Source organism: Sorex fumeus, unplaced genomic scaffold (genome assembly GCF_029834395.1).
Source record: "Sorex fumeus unplaced genomic scaffold, SorFum_2.1 ptg000086l, whole genome shotgun sequence".
In the NCBI taxonomy this organism is placed as follows: domain Eukaryota; kingdom Metazoa; phylum Chordata; class Mammalia; order Eulipotyphla; family Soricidae; genus Sorex; species Sorex fumeus.
The window spans coordinates 6048930-6068454 of NW_026606143.1; positions in this window are offsets into that span (position 1 = coordinate 6048930).

Below are 19525 nucleotides of genomic sequence, written 5' to 3' on the forward strand. Positions count from 1 at the left end.
ATAGGAAAGCCATGGACCTTTTTGTATTGATTTTATAGCCTTCAACATTACTACACAAGTCTATTGTTTCTAGTAGTTTCTAGGTAGAGGTTATAGGGTTCTCTAAGTATACTATCATATCATCTGCGAATAGTGAGAGCCTGATTTCTTCCTTTCCTACCTGGATGCTCTTAATATCTTTTTCTTGCCTAACCGCTATTGCAAGTACTTCCAGTACTATATTGAACAGCAGTGGAGAGAGTGGGCATCCTTGCCTTGTCCCTGATCTTAGCGGGAAGGCTCTCAGTTTTTCCCCATTGAGGATGATACTTGCTGTAGGCTTGTGGTAGATAGCTTTAACTATATTGAGGAAAGTACCCTCTATACCCATTTTGGCAAGGGTTTTCTTCGTAAACGGGCGCTGGATCTTGTCAAATGCTTTCTCTGCATGTACTGATATGATCGTATGTTTTTTATCTTTCCTTTTGTTAATATGATGGATTATATTGACTGACTTGCGAAGGTTAAAACTTCCTTGCATCCCTGGGATTAATTCCAATTGGTCATGGTGAATGATCTTTTTGATGAGTCATTGGATTCTATTTGATATATTTTGTTGAGGATCTTTGCATCTGTGTTTACAGGAATATCAGCCTGTAATTCTCTTTCTTTGTGGTATCTCTGTCTGCCTTTGGTATCAGTGTGATATTTGCTTCGTAGAAACGTTAGGAAGAGTTTTTGATATTTCAATTTCTTGGAAAAGCTTAAACAGTATTGCCAGTAATTCCTCTTTAAAGATTTGGAATAATTCACGAGTGAATCCATCTGGACCAGGACTTTTGTGCTTGGGGAAACTTTTTATTACCGTTTCAATGTCCTTGATGGTGATAGGTCTGTTCAGGTATTCCAGGTCTTCTTGGTTCAGCCTTGGGAGTCTATAGAAATCTAGGAATTTATCCATTTCCTCAAGGTTTTCATGTTCCGTGGCATAAAGCTTCTCAAAGTACTCTTGAGGATCCTTTGAATTTCTGTAGTTTCTGTTGTAATGACCCCTTTTTAATTTCTGATTTGGTTTATTAGGGTTTTCTCTCTCCCTTTCTTTGTGAGTTTTGCTAGTGGCTTTTCGATCTTGTTCATTTTCTCGATGGACCAGCTCTTGGTTTCATTGATTTTTCGGATTGTTTTTTGGGTTTCCATCACGTTAATTCCTGCTCTAAGTTTTTTTTATTTCCTTCCTTCTGTTCCAGTTGTGCTCCTTTTTGGTCCTTCTCCAAGCTCTTAAGCTGTGAGGTTAGGTTATTTATATGGGATCATTCCTCCTTCCTAAGGAATGCTTGTAGAGCTATAAACTTTCCTCTTAATACAGCTTTTGCTGTGTCCCATAATTTTTGGTAACTCGTGTCCTCATTTTCATTCGTTTCTAGGAATCTTTTGATTTCCTCTTTGATTTTCTTTCTAAGCCACTCTTTGTCCAATAGTGCACTGTTTAATTTCCAGGTATTTGATTTAGTTTTCTGTTTTTGTGTGTGATTTACTTCTAATCTCAGCCCATTGTGGTCTGAGAAGATTGTTGATACAATCTCTATCTTCTTAATTTTATGGAGGTATGTTTTGTGGCTCATCATGTGATCTATCTTGGAGAATGTTCCCTGCACGCTTGAGAAGAATGTGTATTCAGCTTTTTAAGGATGAAGTGTCCTTTATATATCAACTAAGTCTCTTTCTTCCATTTTTTCCCTCAGATGAAGTTTGTCCTTGCTAAGCTTGAGTCTGGTTGATCTATCAAGAGGTGATAAAGCGTTGTTGAAGTCTTCCACTAGTATTGTGTTGCTACCAATGTCTTTCTCCAAGTCTATGAGTAGTTGTTTTAAGTACTTTGCTGGTCCCTCATTAGGTGCATATATATTTATTATTGTAAGTTCTTCCTGTTGTACATATCCCTTCATCAAAAATAAATGGCCTTCACTGTGTCTTGTGACCTTCTTCACTCTGAAGTTAATGTGGTCTGATACTAGGATGGCTACCCCAGCTTTTTTATAGAAGCTGTTTGCCTGTAGGATTGTTTCCCAGCCTTTGACTCTGAGCCTGTGTTTGCTTTGACTATTGAGTTGTGTTTCTTGCAGGCAACAGAATGTTGGGTTCCATTTTCTAATCCATCCTACCACTCTGTGTCTTTTAATTGGTGTGTTTAGCCCATCGACATTGAGAGAGATTATTATTATGGGGTTTTGTCCCATTTTTCTGTTGAAATTTGGTCTATTTGAGGGGACTGTCTTGTCTTAAAGCAGCCCATTTAGTTGTTCCTGTAACCATGGTTTTGAGTCTATGAAGTTCCTGAGCTGTTGTTTGATTGTGAAACTCTGTGTTCTTCCTTCTGATATGAATGAGAGTCTCGCTGGGTCAAGTATTTTAGGTGAGGCGTTTATTTCATTGAGTTTTTTCACTACATTCCACCACTGTTTTCCTGCCATGAGGGTTTCATCAGACAAATCAGCTGTGAATCCTAAGGATCCTCCTTTGTAGGAAATTTCTTTCTTCGATCTTGCTGCTTTCAGAATTTTTTCTCTATCTAAGGTTTTGGTCATTTTGACCAGGATGTGTCTTGGGGTATTTTTATTTGGATTTCTTCTAGCTGGTACCCTCTGAGCCTCCTGAAGGTGATCACATGTTTTCTTCAGCTCTGGAAAAGTTGTAACAATGATGTCTTTGACAGTTTCTACTTCATTAGGGTTTTTTTCCTGTCCCTCTGGAACTCCAATAATTCTTATGTTCCGCCTCTTGGCTTCATCACCATCTTCTCTTGCCATCTGTTCCCGAATTGTGAGTGTCTTTTCCATTTTCTGCTCTTTTTTGGTGAGTCTCTGGACTTTATCTTCGAGCTCACTGATTCTTTCCACAGCAGCTGTTATTCTGCTGCTGAGGCCTTCCACTTTGCTTTTCAAATCGCCTACCAGGTTTTTCAGGTTTGATATTTCTGTTTGTATTTTCCTCATTTCTACCTTCAAATACTCTTGTCTTTTATTGGCATTGCTTTCCATTGTTTCTTTTAGCTCCCTAAGCATCCTCAGTAGCTCCCTTCTGAATTGCTTGTCAGAATGGTTGTCTAGCACTTCGTTATAGTTGGTGTCTTCTAGGATAGCCTCTTCAATATGAAAGCTTAGTGGGCTTTTGCGTTGCTTTACGATTGTGACCAGTGTGGTTTAGATCTTCACGCTCACTGTTACTATTCTGCTTGAGGTGCAGAATAAATTGAGATGGCCTTAATGAATTATTGGCTAATGTGTTTCTGTTGGTTAAGCTAACCTAGTGAAAGTTCCATCTAAGAGGCTAATTTATGGTTCCTATGGGATATGTAGTGGAAGAATATGTAGTGACTCTGGGAAGTGACCCTTGCGCTGGGCGTGTACCTGTTGAGTGAGGAGAGAGTTCCAGGGGCGCTTCAGCTTTGTTTTGGGAGGTGTGCCTCAGTTCCTGTCCCTCGCAGACCAAGGTGAAAACCGGCTGTTCTCAAGAGTATCTAGTAAGCTGAGCAGGCCCGGGAAGTGACCCTTGGCCGGGCAGGGACCTGTTTGAGTGAGGAAAGAGTTCCTGGGGCGCTTCAACTTTTTCTGAGCAGTGTGCCTCAATAATGAAGGTATTTAGGAGATGATTGGATGAGTCAAAAAATGAAAGCTGTTAAAGCAATATAACTTTCAGGTATAAGATGAATATATTCTGAGGGTGAAATGAATAGTGTGGTGACTATAGTTGATATTTCTATATTTTATTATTGAAATCTGCTTAGAGAAAATATGTCTTCTCACAAAATAAATGAATAAATGTTTGAGGCGATTGATGTGTTTAATTAACTTCACTGTTGGACTCCTTTCATAATGTGCATGTATAGCAAATGATTACTTTGAATATTTTAAATATATTACAGATTTATAGTATAATTTATAATTCTTTGTCAGTTACATCTCAATAGCACTAAAAAAGAAAAGAAGTACTTTGAGAAAGGTAACTATATAGCTACGAGAGGGAGAACAAAACCTTAAAACCTTTTGTAGGAGAGTCATAATGCACTTACGACAAAAATATACTTAAAAAATAGAAGGAATGAAACATAAGTGGTTGAAAGGAAACAAAAGAAGAGCTCAAGGGAAATAAAATATTGAATCAGTGTAGGATAGTCATCAGAATGAAACTTTACAATAGGAGAGAAGGAGGTAAATGTGGGGAGATAAACATTTCCTTTAACAAATATGAAGTATCTTAGAAATATCTGTGAAATGTTGAGGGTAATAGGTATGAATAAACAATGTCAGTCCTCCACTCCTTTAAGCATTTTGTTGTTAAAAAAAGAAGTAAGTTGAATGAGAACTCAAAGGGATGGCACCATCATGGAATAATTTCTAAGCATAAAGGACAATTCAGTGTATTGTGATAGACAAATGGAAATTTTTTGAGTGAATTAAACTTTTACTTGCAAGTTGTGTCATGTATTTTCAGAGGAAAGGGAAATGGGATTGAGATTGAGGGCATTAGACCATTTTAGGATGTTTTTCTCTCAGTGTTTTCGGAGTAGTTCATAAGCACTCATGCATCAAAATCTAAACGAGTGTGGGCATTTTACAACTATATTCCTTAATATCACTAAGGTATACTAAATCTGGGTCTTTGACACCAGGAAATCTGTTAGTGCGATAATTTTGGCAAATATCCATCCATTAAGTTATTCCCAAATTTTATGCTATGAAAACACTGCAAGTTACAAAGTTATTCATAGTTGAGTCTTTTGATACAATTTTGCATAATAGTGAAAGAAGACCTGAGCTATGTATATCACTAAGATTGGTTCTAAAATATTTACTATTAAAAATTTTAATCAGACTGTAGCGCTGTAGCACTGTCCTCCTGTTGTTCATTGATTTGCTCAAGCGGGCATCAGTAACGTCTCCATTGTGTTACTGTTTTTGGCATATTGAATACACCACGGGGAGCTTTCCAGGCTCTGCCATGTGGGCGAGATACTCTCTGTAGCTTACCAGGCCCTCTGAGAGGGACAGAGGAATTGAACCCTGTGCTATTCCTCCAGCCCTTAATCAGACTACAGAATGAAATGTATAGAATGATTTTATATATAATTTTATTTCAAAAACCATAGAAATACTACATCTTATTTCTGGATACCTATTGATGGCTATAAAAGTATTTAAAAAGATGTGCTGGAGCATGCAGCTGACCCAAAGTCAATCCCTGGCATTCCATATGGTTCCCTGAGCACTGACAGGAGAAGTTCCCGAGTGTGGAGCCAAGAATAACAAGCTCTGAGCTTAGCATTTTCTTGCATGCAGCTGACCCAAAGTCAATCCCTGGCATTCCATATGGTTCCCTGAGCACTGACAGGAGAAGTTCCCGAGTGTAGAGCCAAGAATAACAAGCTCTGAGCTTTTTGGTATGGTACAAAAGTATTTTAAATGATGACTATCAAAGTCAAAATTATCACAGCTGTCTCTGGGAAACAAGAGAAAAATGTGGCAGGGAGTTTAACATCTTATGTATTTTTTAAAAAAATAAAATAGGTCTATGTAGCATATGAATTCTAATATATATGTGGCATGTGAATTTTAAAATTGCAACATATACAAAAACTGAAATAATGCAATAATTAATGGTTTTCAAACTAGGGATGTAGTATGGCTGCATTTTTCCATGTTTTTATCAAGGCCACTATAATTTGTAAATATGTTAATGCTTGTTTTGTTCATACATCAAATGGCATCAAAGTATCTGGTTCCATTAGCCTCCCTTCCTTACTTCCCTTCCCCAGGGAACCTCAGTTCGGTAGACCAACTTTTGGTTCTTCTGCCTTTGTTCATTTGTTGTTTCTTTATACTCCAATCTAAAACAGATCATTTCCCATCTGTCCTTTTTCTTCTGACTGACTCCATTCATCATGATGCCTTCTAGTTCCATCCATGTAGTGGAAATTGCATGATTTCATCTTTTCATATAGTTGAGTAATATCCCATTATGCCTACACACCACTATTTCTTTATCCAGTCATCTGATGCTCAACACCCTGGTTGTTTCCAAATCTTGGCTATTGTGAGTAATGCTGCAATGAACATAGTATGTTTTTTTTTAATCTTCTTCTGGAAAATGTGACTTTCTGAAAAGAAATTAAGGACCCAAATATTGTTCTAGAAGCATTATTGATCTGTTTGTCTCAGAGAAAGACTATTTTAGAAGTGTATAAGTAGACTTAATACAGAATGTTCATGTTCTGTGACTAATACAAACTGGTGTGTGAACCCACAATTGAGCTATATGAACAACCTCGGTAGAAATTTTGAAAGACTCTGAGAAAAATTCTATCACAGATCCATAAATTTAGGAAAGTCACCATAAAAAAGTTGAATGTAAAATAATTAGCTGCTCTAACAAAGACCAGACCAAATAAATTCTCTCTTGGGAGAAAAAAAGCACAGAAGATAATGAGCAGAATATTTAGGTTACTTCTTCACACAATCCTCATTCCAGCTGGGCAGTTTCTCCTAACACACACTGTTCTTGTCACCATTCTTGGAATAACTCTTGGGTTTCAGTCTGATGCTCTGTCTGTGACTATAAACAACTTTCCCTCTACAGTTAGCACAGTCACAGAATAACAGCACTGCATTAGAGACATAAATCACAGCATAAATACTTTTTATTATGATAAAATAAATTACTGGTTGTCTTGTTCTACAGACATAGGCATAAAATTCATTGACCTTTCTATTTTTATTATGTACTGGAGTCAAGAATATAATTTGTGGAATATGATATGTTTTTAAAATGCTTCAAAGCCTGTAATAAAAGATCTAATGAATATTATTTTAGAGGACCTTGGATTGAGCTTCGATGACTTCTTAGAAAAGAAACATCTTGAGGCCTCTACTAGCATGATAAAGAGATACAGTAACAGAAAAAAAATGAGAGGAGGAGGAATATGAAACCAAAGGCCTAATAGTTTCTACAAATATATCATCATACATTGAAACTAAAGAAGCAAGGAGTTCTTATTGCTAGAAATTTTTCAAATTTGTGGATTACATAATTCTGCAACCAATGGAAGAGTATTTAGCATCTGTGGCAATCAGAATAAACTAGAGAACACTACAAAATAATGTACACGTATAAGCAGTGTAACTGTTAACTTCTCATTTTTGTGACAGTTCCAGAAGGATGTTTGAGTCTCAAACTGAGAGAGCAGCAAGTTATTGAAGAATGTTGTTGGTAACCAAGGCAAAAGGTTCAAGAACTTTTGTCCAAACGATCATACTAAGTTTTCTAGAAAGTAAATACAAGTTACAAAGCTAAACCCAACAGACAGACAATTCAACTGGCAGGTATTCTGCACTGTGCTTTGTGAATTTCATTCTTATTAGTATGTGCAGTACTAGTGGAGCATCTTCTCATACGAAGAGATAAAAATTAGAGTTAAATGAGGAGTAGTGAAGTGATTTTGGTTAAAATTTCCCTTTTTAGCGTATGGAAGAATTATAGATTGGCTCATTCATGTATATAGTTGGGCAAAGAAATAGTAAGATAAAACATAACAGAGGAAACTGTTTGAGAAATTGTCTTGACAGTGGAAAAAAGGACTCCACCTACCCAAGAATTGTCCATAGTCCCCAAACTTACTTCTTATCATTCCCATCACATAAGATATGGCATGACAGCTTCTTAGGGACTTTAAAATGTAAGAAAGACTCTTTTATTTTAAGTTATTTAGGGGAAGATATTCCCAAATTGTACTTTAAAGACCAGTGATATTCAACCAACTGGGAAGGATGGTTCTCTACTAAGGTCTAAAAATGAAGTCCTGTTCAGAGACCACCAGGACCACTGCTCCAGTGCTCAGGAGCCACAAGAACTACATCTCGTGGTGAGTAGGGAGTCATGTGATATTGAAGAAAGAACTGTGGATACATAAGTAAGTCATGTGCCCCTAAACCCAGTGATGTCTCCATGGATCCTAAGACCCTCTTTTAAAATACAAAGAAACTGGGGCTGGAGGATAGCACAGTGGGTAGGGTGTTTGCTTTGCATGCGGCCGACCCGGGTTCAATTCCAAGCATTCCATATGGTCCCCCGAGCACCGCCAGTAGTGATTCCTGAGTGTAGAGCCTGGAGTAACCCCTGAGCATTTCTGGGTGTGAGCCAAAAAGCAAATAAGGCCCTCCCGTTGATCGTCTATTTGCTCGAGCGACTCCATTGGAGACTTTGTTGTTACTGTGTCTGGCATATCGAATCCTCTCGGTAGCTTGCCGTGCTCTCCGAGAGGGGTGGAGGAATCGAACTCAGGTTGGCCATGTTGGCCGCGTGTAAGGCGAACGCCCTACCCGCTGTGCTATCGCTCCAGCCCCCCAAAAAGCAAAAAATATATAAAATAAAACATAAAGAAACAAAGTCACAGAAATAAAGTAACATTCATGGAGGATACACATGAAAGTTTTGTCCACTTTCTTTGTAGATTTTTAGAGGGAATTCCCTCACCTACAACTTACTACCTTCTTAGGGGATCTTTGAGTATTTAATTCTCAATTTTATTCCATCCCATTTACAAAGAGAACACACATTCCTTCTTCCTCTGTAGGCTTTAAAGTCTTAGTCTCCATTTCTTCCAACTACTCTAGGATGGCTACTTTATTAGTTCCTTTTTATATAATTTCTTGAATTTTTCCTTTGTAAGTTCTATTTTTCCTTTATTTAAAGCTGAAGTATTGAGGGGTGGAATTTACACAGAATTTTCTGGAGATATATGAAGAAAAGTTTCTGGAATTCTATCACTGAGTTTGCAACACTCTGTCCCTCCCAAGGTCCTTTCAAATCCCAACTTGGGTATTCCTTGATATTCTTCTAGTAAAAAAATTTCCTTATATTTTATTGAAATTAATCAGAGTTTGGCTTTGATGCTTTCAACCAGGATCCCTATCTACTGTCCTCCACATTATCCATAGCCATTGTGATAAAGCACAAATTCAAATTTCTGACTAAGCCCAATTCAAAACCTTCTAGCTTATTATAAATCACACCAATATTTCATGTGTTTTAGATTTGGTTGCTAGGAAAACAGAGTCAAAGTTAAAACTGATCAAACTGATGCTTAGGAAGGATAAGTAATCCTAAGACATCAATTGCAAGGGAAAGGGAGAGCAAGGCAGGAAAGAAAGAAGGGCAAAATGTAAGGGAATTAATTACAAAGTTAACACAGCTTGTAATAATGCAGCCAATTGCTTGATCTAGATGTTTATCTTCAGAGAGGCCATATGATTCTACTATATCTCTAAACCAGAGGATGTCAACCTTATTTGACCTACTGCCCACTTTTCAGAAACAAAATTACCCAGTGCTGTCTCTAGAAAGCTACCTTCTTTAAACTAACAAATAGAAAATACTTCTCAATTGCACCTGGGACTATTACCACTTACCTAAATGTTCCAGTGCCCCATCCACAGGGACCGGTATTGCCCACTTTGGGAAACACTGCTCTGAAGAGTCTATTAGAGAAGTGTGTCAGGCTGGGAAATCATCATCCAGTTTCCTCTAACCTTGTAAACTTATTTGTTAAAGTTCACATCACTGGAGATTAGTACCCTCCCAGTTCTGTGCTGTATCACACGGGGCCTTCAAAAGCAACTGGTAACACTAGATCTTATATATATATAGACAGATGTATGATACCATATTAAAATCTAGCAGTGATGGGAGGAACCAGAGATAATTGGTACAAAGACTCCCATTAGAGTCTGTTCCTATAAAGGGATAAAGCAGAATAAATGGTCCTGCATGCAAATTGAGTACAAAGGATCTAAGAAAGAAGATAAAATTGTTAGTTATTCTATAAATGAATGTACATATATAAATATTATTTCTTTTTATTGTCAGAAATGCACACCACAGGGTGTAGACTCCCTGTGAAGCCCTTTGTACACCTCATGTGGACATAGGTTTTTAACGCTGACCACATTGACCACATGCAGATGATATAATGGCTCTTAAAGGAAGATGTTCACTCTATGAGTTCTTATACAAGACACCGTTGCATCTTTTTATTTATTTTAATATTAGTTTAATGTCATAAATGTGGGTGCAGGAAATAATTAGTAAATACACGAGGGCAGAAAAATGCCATTTCTCTTAACCTTACAGCCTTTCCTGAATTCCAATATGTCTCATAACTCCCCTCATTCACAAACACTTGAAAGGAAGTTCTCAGTAAGAAATTTCAAATGTTTGTTGTTTGAGATAAGCATAAAGTATCAAAAATTAGTGTGAATTTATAAGATACTACATAGAAGTTTTTTGTTATTCTTGCAATATTATCAACCCAATTTAGTAAGAAGATAAAAAAAGACCAGATATTTCTCAATCTCAACCTTATTTTCTTAAAGAAACCTCCTTTTTTGCTTTTTGTGTCACACCCTGCTATGCACAGCGGTTACTTCTGGCTTTGCACACAGGAATTACTCCTGGCGGTGCTCAGGGGACCATATGGGATGCTGGGAATCGAACTTGGGTCAGCCACGTGCAAGGCAAACGCCCTACCTGCTGTGCTATCGCTCCAGCTCCAAGAAACCTCTTGTCTTGACAAGAGAAAAGGTAGTGTCTTTTCAAGCAAAATATAGAGCAGATATAATTACATATCTATCGTGTCATAGTACACATAGATGTAATCCTTTCATAACTCCAATTTCATGTATTGCACGTCCAATGATTGCATCTATCCTTATTTTAGTTTATAATGTTCAAAATAATTTGTTACATTTAATATTCCAACACCAATCTCACCACCATTACACGTACCCACCACCATATTTTTAATATTTCCATGCAGACCCCAAAGCCTGCCCACAAAGCATGACCTAATTTTAATTACTTTGTATTGCTTGTTATGAATAATCCACTAAAAATAGTCCATAAAATTTTCCTTAGAGGAAAGTGTGTGAAGATTGTTGTATCTCACCCTGGAGCCAGTAAGCCCTTGTATAAAAGATTACCAGCGTATAAAAATTTGTGCTTCTGCTAATGTGTCCATATGCTCCAGAAATTCTAAAATTTTGAATATGTTAAACCACTAAGGTTAATTTAATTTAATGTTTTTACTGGATGGTGACTTTGGGGTCTAGAGGCATCTCTGCAGTATATCATTCTGTGCTGCTGTCTTCCATGAGCTTTATTTTTTTGTCTCTGGATTATGGCCATTAATAAGCTTGTACAGCACCAGCGGCAGTTCCAGGGTGTGACTGCCAGGCTACTAGAAGTACAGAGAGATGGGGTAAGTTTGCCCATCCTTGACTCCTTGTGATTCTGGAGATTTCAGTCACAAGCCCCACAAACCTGGGTTTTTCAGAAGATTCACTCATGGATGAGGCTGCCTGAGCCTGTAGAGAGCACGGTGACACTTGAGTTCTAGAGGTTTTTGGCTGCCAGGGCTCTGTTGGGGTGGAGAGGAGAACTCACCCGCCTCCTCTGGGTTGCCCAGGATGAGACAATGACCTTTCATTTCCTAGAATATCTTGAGTTACAAGATTAATTCTTCAATATCACTGATATTTGTACTGAACTACTTTTAAAAAACTATCATTTGTTCCCTAAGCATCATCATTTTCCTTATCCAGTAGGAAAACTCATGAGTAAATCTTGATCCTACTTATCCCTGTCTATTATCCCATTTAACTATCACCTATTTATTCCTTTCCTCTCATTTCTCTCAAATACACCACAATCAGACTTTCATATATGCAGTTTCACAGATACTATTTTAAAGATCATAGATAATTCAACATTAATGATGTCACTTCTCACTGTTTATTTAACTCAACCTATCTTAAGAACAAAATTATAGTTACTCTTTCATTATAGAAATAATATCCCCACTTTTCTGACTTATTCTGCTTATCTTACACTACAGATTTTTCCTCAAACTCATTTTATCTTCTCTGCCTATGTTTGCCTCTTTCCCTTTCTTTTCAATAGTGGTGGTATACTTCTCTACATGTAAATACTTCTTCATAGACCATAATGGCTCAACTCTTTTAGCTTTATTTATTTATTTTTAATTTTCTAATTAAATCACAGGAGATGAACAGTTACAAATTTGTTTATTATTGGGTTTTAGCCATATAATGTTTCAACACCTGTCCCTTATTAGTGTACATTTTCCACCACCATTGTCACCAGTTTCCCTCCTGCCCCTGCCTGACTCTGTGGTAGGCATTCTCTCTCTCTCTCTCTGGAGTTTAGGAGAAATTAAACTAAATTTGCTGTGGGAAATTATGGTTTGCAATACAGGTACTGAAAGGTAATCATGTATATCCCTGTACCTACTTTCAACACGCAGCTCTTGTTCAGATTGATCATTTCTAATTATTTTTGTCATACTGGTCCCTTTTTAAATCCCAACTGCCCTTTGTATCCTGCACATTTGTGGCAAGCTTGCAACCATTGACCAGTACTTCTGGCCCCTGTTTTTCCTGGCCTTGGATATAAGTCTTATACTTCTTTTTATATCCACAAAATGAGTGTAATCAATCTACTTGATATATATAATATTTATAATGTATCTATAGATATGGATATATAGATAGATATATAAAACGACTTAACTCTCCTAGCTTTAATATCTCATGTTATCTATATTTCTAATATGCCTATATCTCCTAAACTCCAGACTCTGGAAGTCAAATGTTGACTTTATATCTCTGTGTATATTTAAGTGCTTTTTCCAACTTAAACTATCACAAACCAAACTTTTAAACTCATTTACTGTATCAGATATTTTACTCTTAACAAATATTTGCTCACAGTCTTGGAGAAGAGTACTTCTCTGTCCCAAGTTGGCAATATGACTTACTCTGGGCAAATGAAATACAAATAAAAGTAGTGTGTGTCATTTTACTGCAGAGTTTTAAATATTAGTAAGCGATTTGTCATGTCCTCTTCTTTCCCACTCTCTCAGAAGATGAACAAAAATATTGATAGTATATGCTTTGTCAACATAGGTTCCAGAGTGAGAAAACATGAATAGGATGTGAGAGGAAGAAAATGTGTTTTAAATAATTGATAAATTGTGGTCATTTGTTATTGTCACATAACCTAGGCTCTACTAATAGAAAAATTGGTGCACAAAGTGGGGTGTTATTATAACAGGAAAAGTTGTGGTAATCACTTTCTTCAGGACTAGGAAGGAACAGGCAAAATATGTTACAGAAGAGGAAGAGATGTTCTGTAATGTGATATGCTAAAATGTTTGGCAGAACTGTTGCCTGCAATTACTTGAAAGACAGATGATGTCCTTAATGAGTTTGTTTGGTCTTTGAAAGTGTTGGAAAACAATGTTAGTAACATGTCTTTGTTAATATTGGGTGTATTTTCAACGTATTGTTGAGTGTGATAGACTCCACCCCATCAGTGGAGGTCAAGTTTTTCCCTAATTTCTTATGTGAAGAAAGGAAGAGAGGTGGCAGTCTCTAGATGAAAATCTACCACCTCTCTCTCTACTCATCTAGATCACTAGGGGAGATGTCTGGGAAATTTAAAACTGATAAGTGGCTGCAGTGAGCATGCCATAGACACTCATGTTCTACCAGCCCCACGAGGCAGTTATCAAGCTGTGTCTGAGGTTCGCTGTTCTGCATTATGTGGGAAATGGCCCCTGCTACGCAATTTCTCTGGAAGCCATCCCCTCAGCCTGGAGCAGGGGATTTTTCTTTGCAGGAAAGAAGTCAGTCCAACGTCTTACCCATGTTTCTCCCATTACACAGAATGGGGAGATGGGCATTCAAGTGTGGAAGTTCACATCTTAAGAGGGAATATACAGAAGGCATGTGTATGGGCATGTGTGTGCTGTGCTTCTTCCTCTGCCAAGTTAGATTAGAGATTTCTCCTAAACTTCTACTCCAGTTTGTTGCTAGGGTGGTATCAAGGGGAAGAACTTGGAACAGATATGGTCTTCAGTTGATATTCTTTATATGGTCTTGTTCTAGTGGGGTCTCCCCTTTTAGGGGTCCAGCTACCTGTCCTCTCAGGGATCCATCTATGCTTTGGCCTGGAATTCTGGATCTCAATTGTTTTAAGAGCTCCTGAGGTGGATCTTTTTTCTGTGAACTGCTTCTATGCCTTTGATGTAGTTGGTTTAGTTTTCAGACAATTTTCCCTGACATACTTTACCAGGGCACCCCTATCTTATTGTGTGCGGCAATATCTAAAATCTGTGGTGAAATTTGCATATTATTGTCCACATTGAAGCAATAATGAGAGGGAATATAAAGATTTAGAAAATTCAGAGACTTCCAGTGTTGGAAGACCTGAAGGATTTGCACTTCAACTGTTAAATATAAAGAAATAGAAAGAACTTAGGTCTACTGCATTTCAAGTAAACAAATGCCTTAATGCATTGTGCTATCTCTCTGATCCTTAAGATTATTAAAGACCTTTGATTTAGAGGTATCCCCATTGGGTATTCATGTAATTAGATACCTCTAAATCAAAGGTCTTTAATATTTAATCTTAAGGATCAGAGAGATAGCACAATGGTTAAGGCATTTGTTTACTTGAAATGCAGCAGACCTAAGTTCTTTCTCTTGAACCATGTGTGGCTTCCTGAACTCTCCAGTAGTGACCATTGTACAGAGCCAAGAGTAAGTCCTGAGCATCACCTGGTGTGGCCCAAAACCCAAAAAATTTTAAAAAGCACTTAATATTAGAGTAGATATACAGATACAACTTCCATGTCTGTTGTAAAAATAATGATATTTTGTGATTATTTGTTATATGACCACAATTCTATCATTCTATTCGACCATCCAAACACATTCTGGCATTATTTCTACTTCAATTAGCACACACCCAGTCATTCTCATTATTCAGGGAAAAAGACTAGAATTATTATTTTTTCCATTTTATTTAATTTTTCCTCATAACTACATTGAGAAATTCCTTAAGCTTACTTTTAAAATATGCCCAGAATTTAAGTACAATGTCCTATCATCTCTACTTCCACACTCTGGTCTAAACTAGCACTGATAGGCAGAATAATGGCAATGCCCCCATCATACTCACAACCTAATTTTTCAAACCTGTACATAGTTTACCTAACATGAGCAAAGGATTTTGCAGACGTGATTAATGGTGAAAATATTGCAACGGGGAAACTTATTTGGATTGCATGACTGGCTTCATCTAATTACATGAATACCCAAACCCGGAGACTTATTTTAGGTAAGTCAGAGATAGAGGTGACATGGAAAAGTTAGAAAGATGGTTGCATGAGAAATATTCAACAGTATGTGACTGATTTTGATGCAAACTAGACTAAGTGCATGAACTACAGAGACATAGAAAACGTATAGTCAGCAAGAAAATGAGGACCTCCCTTTCACAAAACCAACAAGCTAAATGTTCCCAATAACCCAAGTGAAGAGGAAATAAATTTCACCCAAATAGAACTTTCAGAAATGAATGTAACCTACCAACCATCTTGATTATTTACAGTCATGCCTGTATTTGACTGCCTATCTACAACTGTAAGAAAATTCATTTGTGTTGTAATAAATCTGTAATTGTAAGTAACCTGTAATAATTCATTATAGCATTAATAATAATACTAGGGGTTGGAGAAATAGTACAGAGGATTGGGAACTTGTTTTGTGCACAGCCAACATAAATTAAATTCCTGGCACCCTCCCATGAGTGATCCCTAGACACAAAGCCAGGAGTAAGCCACAAACACTAACAGATATGGCCCAAAACCTAAAATAAAGCAATAGGAATACTAATACAAGTATCATGTCATATTTGAAAAGTTTTTTAAATTTAAACCACCTGTCTTAATCCTTAGCCCCTCCAGTGCAAACTTGCCCGATGTTGGAGTGGCATTTTAATGTTTGATTATATGTCTTGTCTACTCAAAAATGTTCAATAATTTTTCAAGTCACTCAGAGAAGAGTATATCATTAGAGTGACCTTCTAGATCACAATCTATTCTTTTATTTTTATTCAGGTTGTTAGTGCTACTGCTGTGAAAACTGTTTACTCTGCTCCAGTCTAACTGTATCTCTTAATATTCCTTGAATACACAGATAAGTGACACTTTATAAGGACATTTGAACTAATCTAGTCTTTCTGCTTCAAGCGGCCTTGTATTAAATGACTCTGTTATTCTCATGTTTTACTCAATTTTCACTTCTTCTGCTAAAGCCTCCCTAATCATCCTAGTTAAAATTGTAGCACCTTATACTTGTTTCTCATTTTATATGTTCTGAATAGCAACCGTTGTTTATAAGTACATTCTTTATTTTATTTTGTTTATTGCTGCCTTTTTTACTAGAATTTGAGTCCTATACATCAAGAAAATTTAATTGTTTGTGTTTTTTAAAGGCCCTCCCGTTGATCATCGATTTGCTCGAGCGGGCCCAGTAACGTCTCCATTGGAGACTTTGTTCTTACTGTGTCTGGCATATCGAATACTCTCGGTAGCTTGCCGGGCTCTCCGAGAGGGGCGGAGGAATCGAACTCGGGTCGGCCATGTTGGCTGCGTGCAAGGTAGACGCCCTACCCGCTGTGCTATGTATCCTAAAATACCTAGGGAAAAAGTCTATAATTTTATAGGCACACAAATATTTTTGAATAGATGACTATGCAAATAATGGAATAAATTAGTAAATATAAATAACTGGGAAACTCTAGTTAGATCAGAGTGCTCAGTTTAGTGGCATTAGTCTGGTGGAACCCAACAACAATTCCTGAATCTAGTTTTTATCCTCCACCATATAAATTACTCCTTTCTGGAGACTCAGAGATAAATCTCTCAGAAGAGAGCAATATGAGCAACACACTGAAAATATGCCTCCAGACCTTGTGCCAGGCTGTTTCATCTGGGCCAACACAGAGGGCGGGGCAGGTGAGTCAAAAACCTTCAGAACTCAATCACCACCATGCTCACGACTGACTTCCATAGGCTCAGATAAGCCCCATCCATGAATGAATCTGCTGAAAAACCCAAGTATGCAGACTTGTGACTGAAATCTCCAGGCTTGCACATAGTCAAGAATAAGCTACCTACCCTCCATTTCCCTCTGCTTCTGGTAGCCTGGCAGTCACTCCATAAACTGCCTCTGGCCATGATCAAGAAACTCAGAAATAAATCTCTTGGAATAAAGAAGCAGGAGAGTAACATGCCATAGAGATGTCTCCGAACCCCCCAAATCACCATCCAGTTAAAAAAATTAAATTAATCTCAGCTTTATCACCATACTTAAAATTTTAGAATTCCTGGAGAAAATGCAGCTGAGCGACATTCATATTCTACACCACTAATGTACCAGGACAAGGTACAACAACCTTCACACATGTTCCAATAAGGAAACTTTTTTGAATAATTTTTAGCAGGTTATTTATAACAAGCAATGCAAAATAAATTATTTAGGTCCTGCTTTAGGGGCAGAATCTAGGTTCTGGGAAACATTAAAAATATGGTGGTGGGATGTTGCAATGGTGGTGGGATTGTCATTGGAATATTAAATGTAGTAAACTATTGTGAACAACTTTATAAAAATAAAATTATAAAAAAGTATTATTCCTTTTTGGTTTGCCCTGTCCCTTCTCCCTTCCCTTCTGGTAACCACCATTTTTATACAAAATAAATTCTTCTGCTCTAAAAATTTGTTTTGTTTCTTTAATTCTTTCATCTGCTTCATGAGTCGAATCATACAATATTTTCTCTGTCTGAATTATCTCACTTAGCATTGTAAACTCAAGGTTTATTTCTGTTGTTGGAACTGTCAAGATTCCCTCCTGTCTTTGTACCTAAGAAGTAGTAACATAGTTGAGTATAGTTGAGGAGTATATATACCACTTCCTTATTCAGTCATACATTATTATATATTTGGGATATATTTGAATATCTTGGGCTGGAGTGATAGCACAATGGGTAGGGCATTTGCCTTGCACACAGCCAACATGGCCGACCCAAGTTCGATTCCTCTGCCCCTCTCAGAGAGCCCGGCATGCTATCGAGAGTATCTCGCCCGCACAGCAAAGCATGGCAAGCTACCTGGGACGTATTCGATATGCCAAACACAGTAACAAGTCTCACAATGTTACTGGGCCCACTCAAGCAAATCGATGAACAATGGGAGGACAGTAACAGTTGAATATCTTATATTGAAAATAATGTTGTAATAAGCAGGGATGAACATCTTTTTATGAATACTTTAAGAATGCATATGGTACTGAAAAATAGTATATGGGTGAAGGTTCTTGCTCTGCACTTTGCTGATCCAGGTTCAACACTTCCCTTTTGACCCCCCAGGTACTGCATAGGTACCATGTGCACAGTTAGAAGTGATCCCTGAGAAGAGCCAGGAGTCAGCTGTCACTACTGCCAGATGTGTTTTTTTAAATCCCAGAACAAAAATGAATAGGAATACCATGGGATTAAGCTATTCTGAGTATTTAGCCAAACAATATGAAAACACTAATTTGAAAATATGTCATAATTGTTTTAATTCAAAATTACTGATCGACTCAATACACATAAAACATTTAGGTTAATTCATAGTATGGAGTAAATTTGCAATTTTAGATAATTATTATAATCAGCAAATGCTGTTGTGTCTTCAGTGTCAAATCACATGTTTTAACTTTAAGAAGACCTGCTTTCTAGTAGAAACACAAAATATTTGTGTTCTCTTATCACCATATGCTCCATTTCTATCCTGTTCCCAAACTAAAACTAAAGATTGTTTACCTTATGAAAACAGAGACAAACCTATATCTGAAACTATGCTCAGCCCAGAAGAAAACTTAATTGGAGAAGCCAATAGGCATGCATACAAGAGCATTTTTTGTAGGATTTTGTGGCCATATTTTCCATTTTATATTTCTTTCATTTACTTTTTCACTCTTTGTATACAATTGTTCAAGAGACCATGGGAGTCAGAGAAGTCCTTCATTATCCATATTAATTCTACAATAATTATTTGATAGAATAGAGAACTAAAGAGAGAAAGACATCCTTCCCCAACACACACTCAATATTGACCATAACAACCCCTGAATCCTGTATTCTAAAACCAACTTTAGTCATTCATGGAGAAATTAGGACTTGAATCCAGATTACAATTATCCTGTCAGATGGATTCTCAGGCAATTCTATCAGAGTACACAGAGAAAAATTATCATTCAGTTATGCAATTTCCAGAGCAATGTTCACTGGTTTTTCCTATTACCTTGAAACAGTAAGGAAACCATAGTGAAAGCATAGGAATAAAAAGTAGTAGCAGATTATTTTCCAAAAAGGAACTTTAATAACTCAAGACCTGAACTACTTACTGCATTATCTCCTCTGAATTAAACCCCAGCTGTTGTGTCAGACACATTTTCTAACTTCAAAATAAGAGGCTTAAATATAATCAATTTAATTTCTCGGACATCCTAGAATTTTTCTTAATTTGAAAACATTCTTTGTTTTCTAAAAATTAACAGGTTAATAGGGCAGGCAAATGTTAATGAT